This window comes from Protopterus annectens, chromosome 3.part1 (assembly GCF_019279795.1).
Source record: "Protopterus annectens isolate FY-2018-M chromosome 3.part1, PAN1.0, whole genome shotgun sequence".
In the NCBI taxonomy this organism is placed as follows: domain Eukaryota; kingdom Metazoa; phylum Chordata; order Ceratodontiformes; family Protopteridae; genus Protopterus; species Protopterus annectens.
The window spans coordinates 1,681,711,755-1,681,718,125 of NC_056732.1; the positions used below are offsets into that span (position 1 = coordinate 1,681,711,755).

The following is a 6,371-nucleotide window of genomic DNA, read 5'->3' on the forward strand; positions in this document are numbered from 1 at the left end:
CTTGCCTCAACAGCAAAACAGGTCATAACTCCCCTGTACTCAACCCTCATCAGACTAATAACTGAGTACAATGCTCCCTTTGTATTTACCTACCCTCCCACCAGCAGTAACTTTAGAGACCCCGGAGATTTCTAAGCAGGGAAAATTACAGGGTCTCCACCACATGTCAAGCACTGACAGACTAAAGTCACCATCACTGTACTTACTGGAGACTTTTGCCCGCCATGCACAGCAATCACAGATTCCAAACCTAACTTGAAACTGTGCACATTAGCAAGAATAATGGGATACGGGTCACTTGCTCCTTGCACCTTATCCTGGACTGTGACATAAATAGGACCTATTGGAGAGACAGATATGTCTCTCAGAGATTGCCACTCCTCCTGAATAGGCAAGCAAATCACATCAAACAGAGCCTCTCTATGAGCCTGTTTACATGTAGCCTGGATGACTGGATGGGAAACCATAAATTCCTTTCCAGGATTTCACCTATTATGCTCCTAGATATGAGCATCTATTGTTAACTAAGATTTTGACATTAGGCTAGATCCTTAATATTGTATTTCTCTAGTATTATATTGGGTACCCACGGATAGGCTTATAAAGACCTATGGGTCAGTATCCTACTAACCACCAATGAACCTATCAAGTAACAAGAGTATTCTTTCCTTCAGTCACCCTAAATTTTTACAGATCTTAATCTTACTTGAGTGTTGGCACACTCACTGAATAAAACCTTCCTGTGCATGTCAAGCAATACTAGACATGGTCTCTCTTTAGTATTCTGAATGAATAGCCTGGAACTCATTAATCCTCTTTGCGGTATATAGCATGGTCCTTCTGGTCCATAGAGCTTAACTCACTCAGCAGTGCTCGGTCTTAACAGGCTAAGCTTATCGGTCTTTTGAACTGCATGCCTACTATATACCGATGAACTTATCAAACGAATATATAATATAATATAATATAATATAATATAATATAATATAATATAATTACCAGGCATCTGATAGGTTCATAGGTTCATACTAGGCTATCTGCCTTAGGGCATCATTTATAAGCCTAGCCAGAGTGTGTTTGGCTTTCACCCCCCATTTTAAAACAGTTTTGCTATGCCCTTTTTCGAGGTTCGTATACTGTGCCTCTGTCTAAAAGTGACACAGAAGTGATAGCCGGGGTAAACCTACGATCTCCCATCCACTCATCAAGATTCCTCTTGAAGAGAGTCAATGAGGGACTCTGCCTAACCTGGACTGGGATTTTATTCCAGAGTGAAGGGAGCCTCTGGGTTATGAATCTGTCCCTCCAGCATGTCCTGTTTATTTCAGTGCTGAGGTTCAAGTCTCTCGAGTGCGTAGCTCAATGGGATTTGGATTTTCTGAGGTGCAGCATGTCCATTAATTCCGGGTTGGACATGGCTTTATACGCCAGGCACAGATCGCCTCTGAGCAGGCGGTATGCCACTCAGTAGAGCTGAAGTTTCTTTAACCAGGCAGCATATGGCATCTGTTTGAGCACTTTGATCCTCTTGGTGAGGTACTTTTGGGGTCTTTCCAGTTGCTGCAGGTGTCTGGTAAGGTACATCCCAAAAGGGGCATTGTACTCAATTATGGGCCTGATGAGGGATGAGTAAAGAGGCACGATGACCTCCCCTGATCTAGATGTGAATCCCTTCATGATTAGGTGGGCTATATAAAATGTTTTTCTAACCACTTTGGCCACGTGGTTGTCAAATGAGAGATTGCTATCAACTTGGGTCCCCAGGTCCCTAATTACTTCTTCTGTACTTAATGGATTACCACCTATGTGGCAATTTGTGGGCACTTTGTTTTTGCCAAAGGGATGACTATACACTTTTGGCGTTTAGCTTGAGGCCATGGCTCTGGCACCAGTTGTCTGTTTCTATGAGGCCCTTTTGGAGGATGCTTGTGTCAGCTGGAGTCGATAATGGCCTAGTTTGCAGTCGTGCAAACTTGGTCAGCCAGAGTCCTTCCATGTTGGCCTGTACCGAGAAATATATACCAAACAAGAGAGGTCCCAGGACTGAGCCTTGTGGGACGCCACTTGTAACTGGTTTGGAGTCTGACATGGCTCCAGCAATTCTAACCATGTGGGTTCTGTCCTTGAGCCAGTTTGCAGCCCATCTAGTGACATAGGGTTTATATTTAAGCTGGTGAGCTTATCTATAATGCCCGAGTTGGGTATTGTATCGAAGGCGCTTATGGTCCAGGTAGGCTGTGTGGACCACCTTCCCTCGTCAATGGCCTTGGTGACTGTTTCAAAGAAATCAACCAGGTTTAAGAGGCAGGATCTGCCCTTAACAAAGCCGAACTGGGTAGGATCCAGTGTCTGTAGGTCCCCAATATCTTTATTTATGAGGTCCATGATGATCCTTTCCATAGCTTTGCAGACCAAGCTAGTCAGGCTTATGGGGCGATAGTTTCCAGGATCCGCTGAGGCACCACCTTGTGGAAAGGGACCATTGTTGCTGTCGCCACTCTTTGGGTACATATCCTGTAGTAAGGCTGAGATTGAACAGTAGTTTTATGTTTGGGTTTAGCTCTTCTTGGAGTTCATGTAGACGCAGCCCGACACCGCCTGGTCCCATTAATGCTGTGTTTTTGCTTTGGAGAGGGCAGCTCTTACCTGAGCATCTGAGATGTCAGGGGCAGCACTCTGCTGGGATAGATATTTGCCCTTTGGTGGGGCGAAGTTTGCGCTGAACCTGTCAGCTAGGATGTTGGCAATGTCTGTGGGTTCGGTGTATTTTTTGTCATTTTGGACTAATTCTGAGCATATCTGGGAATTCCCACCCAGGTTCCTAACATAACTAAAGAAAGCCTTGTGATTATCCTTAGTGTCTTGTGCAATTTTTCTCTCGAAGCTGGCCTTAGACGATTTTATGAGTGCCCCTAGTTTTTTGCTAATACTGATCAGAGATGCCTTCTCTTTTTGGGATTTTGCTCTATCATGTAGTAGCTTCCTCCTTCTGTTGTATAGTTTGTTTATGGCTGGGGTCCACCAGACAGGACGTCTGCCTTTGGAGGATTGGAGCTTGGTTTTATTTGGGATTGCATGATCCATGCATTCCTGAAGGTGTTCATAGAATGCGTTTATAAAGGATTCTGCTGTCTGGGCCATATTTTCCACAGGCCCGAGGGCTTTGAAGGATTCCACCTCGGTTCTGAGGAGTGTGAAATTTGCATTAGAGAAGTTTTTCACTGTGAGTTTCAGGGCAGGGGGTGGAGTCGGGATGTGAATATCCAGTGAGATTAGTTTATGGTCTGATCTTACCAATGAGAGATACACTTCTGGTCTGGAGCATAGAGCCCCCATGTTGGTGATGATCGGGTCCAGTATGTTTTCCCCTCTTGTGGGAGTGGTAACAATTTGTTCCATAGCATTTGAGTTTATAAATTCTAGGAACCTTTGGGCTAGGGTGTTGTAGCTAGAGTAATGCTCCCAGTCTATGTTTGGGTAGTTGATGTCGCCCAATATAATGGTGTTTGGAGAGACCTTCAGATTTTCCAGTGTTCTCAGGAAGGCCGAGTGGGGTTCCTGGGTTTGGGAGGGTGGTCTGTAGCAGGCTATAAACTAGAAGGCAGTTTTACCCACTGTTAGTTGCACATGGATAGTCTCTGATGCTTCGTGCTGTGCCACCAACCTGGAGGTGTGGGTATCTTTGACGAATATTGATACTCCCTCCTTTGTGGTTCGGTCCAAGTTTTGGGGCTGAAAAGCATGGTATGAGATATAACCTGGTAGTGCTGGGGTGCTCTCGGGAGCCTTGAACCAGGTTTCTGTTACTGCACAGATATCGATGTTCTCCATGCTAAGGAGAGTTTCGAGTGTGTGCATCTTGAGGTTTAGACTTCTGGGGTTGAGTAGCATTACTCTTAGTTTCTTATCCCTTGTGATACCTATGGAGGTGGGTTTGTCTTTTGAGCCTTGCCTAAAAAAGGCACTATGGGGGTAGCAAGAGCCTTTGCCAATATCCAAAAGCCCAGGGGTGACAGGTGCAAGCTGTCCCTAGCGAAGCATCGTGGCTTGTCGAGCATGTCATCCCAGGCTGACAGACATTGGATCCCCTTTGAATGACACCAATACTTAAGCCAATTGTTGAAATTGATCATCTTGTCTTCATATTGTGGCATCATTCTTGGTGAGGGTAAGATGCTACTCAAGGTCAGGGTCATACCGGCCTGGGCTACATGCTCAGAGAGCTCCTCTATGTCTCTTTTCATGTAGTCCAGGGAGGTACGTCTCAGGTCATTCACACCAGCATGGACAATGACTGAGTCATATTTGTACTTGCCTTGGAGTGACCTGAGTACTTGTGTTATGTGGCGGATCCTAGCGCCCGACAGGCAGCTCACCGTGACCTTCTCCTTGTTCAGCCTGGTGAGCGGGACGTCAGTGTGCCTGACGATAGTCACCTATTACAAGTGTATCAGGTGTGTTGTTTAGCCTTAAGGGCTGTGACTGTTCGGCACACTGGCTTTGTGAGCTATGTGTTGTACGTGTTTTGTTTTGGGGTAGCGGTTGCTTGGGTGTCTGCTTTGGAGATCTCTGCCGCTTAGGCAGATTTTTATTTAGAGTCTCCAAGTATGTTTTTGTGTGTTTATGTGTTTGGTTTGCTGTCGTGGTAGGTCTATGTGAGACTGGAATTGTAGTGAGTGTGGTACAAATGTACATGCTGCATATCGAATATATATCCAGACAACAACATCAGTTGATTGATGTATGTATTTCTATAAACCATCTGTTTTGAATGTCATTATAAGGTCATTAATATAAATTACTGATGACACATTATTGCAGTCTACTATGATTGTGCTACAGATATCTCTCAATTATAGATGCCCTGCACATCAGTACTGACTGCATAGTTTAGCTTTTCACAGTGTGCTGTTTATCCTTGTCTCAATAGCCCCTACTGCGATTTATGTACTGTAAGACTACCAACTATATACACACATAACATTGTACATGTCGAGAAACATGTTTACTTCAGTATGTGATGAAAACAAAAAATACATGTTCACTGTACTCTCCAAGGTAGCGTGAATTAAACTTAAATGTTTGAAATCATTTATATTTTTTCCCCTTATTTGTTTGTTCAGCTTTTTATTTGTTGGTATGCTTATTAATTTCAGACTGATAACCACGTAAGTGGGAGGTGAGAGACCCTTTTGAGTCGCAACATGAGCTCTATAGTGCAAGACAAAAACAGAAAAATGTAAATAGAATAAAGAATTATACCACTTTCCGAAGGAATGTCAAACAGTTGGTCTACATGGAGAAGATGAATTCAAGCAAGATGATATTTGAACAAATGTAAGAACTGGAAATAGGTCAAACTCTTAACTACATCTTTACATGCAATAATGGCATTATTGCTCAAGAACGAAATATTTCTATGTATGTACATATGTGAAATGTATAAATATAAATAAGATGTTTAACAGAGTGGCTATATTAAGTATAGAAGGCTCTCTCCATGTTTACTAATTTTGTTAGTTTTATGTGCAGTGGTGTTCCTATAATTTAACAGTGTGTATTACAGCTATCCTTCATTATCATAATTAATCAGCAAATTGTCATTTTTCATCGATCTATGCCTAGACATGATAGTTATGAAGTAGTGCAATAAAAAAACTATTACTTCACATGGCACCTGTCTGTCTGCTTACTTAATTTATTGTGTAAAATTAAATGAAACTAAAATTTCACATGGAATGTGTGTGTCTGTTTATTTATATATGAATAAAGTCGTACTGACTAGTTCTAATTAGACACAAAAAAGTCTGTCTAGCATATAGGAATATACATGCAATAAAAGCCATTAATTTCTTGTTATTTCATGACATTTCAGTTATAACTGAAGGCATACCGCTCAACCTTATAGTGCAGAGAGAAAAGCCTTGACAAGATAAGAGTAGACAACACTAACTTTACTCAAAAGTGTTACACAACAGCAATAGGGTTCAAGTAAAAGACAAGAGTACATATCATTTGAGCATGACTACTCTGTATGCTAAAGACGCTGTCTATGATATTGATGTTGGGGTCTATGTTAAATGTTCGAACATCCAAAATGTCGAACATTACATGGCCGTGACCAAAAGTTTGACATTAGAATGTTCGAACATCAAATAAAAAGAAAATAAGAAAAAAAAAAACTTTAACAGCGTGAGCCACGGGCAAGCCACCCTGCACCACCACCCCCCCTACTGATATATACCGACTACAAGACCGCACTTCAGTGCAGAAAATGGAAATTCTCTCTATCTGCACCGTACAGCCCCATTCAAAGTCAGTCTTAAAATTTCAAACGTTTGCTCTCAAACATATAAAGTTCGAAATTTTGA

The 6,371-nt window shown here is 42.3% G+C and overlaps 1 long non-coding RNA gene across 1 annotated transcript in view; it reads left to right on the forward strand.

Moving 5' to 3' along the window:
• LOC122798621 overlaps positions 1 to 5,732 on the forward strand; it is a 103,954-nt gene extending 98,222 nt beyond the window's left edge. The window contains exon 2 of the long non-coding RNA XR_006364287.1: positions 5,157 to 5,732. This is a non-coding gene — a long non-coding RNA (uncharacterized LOC122798621). The remainder of the gene's footprint in view (positions 1 to 5,156) is intronic.
• Positions 5,733 to 6,371: the final 639 nt, after the last annotated feature.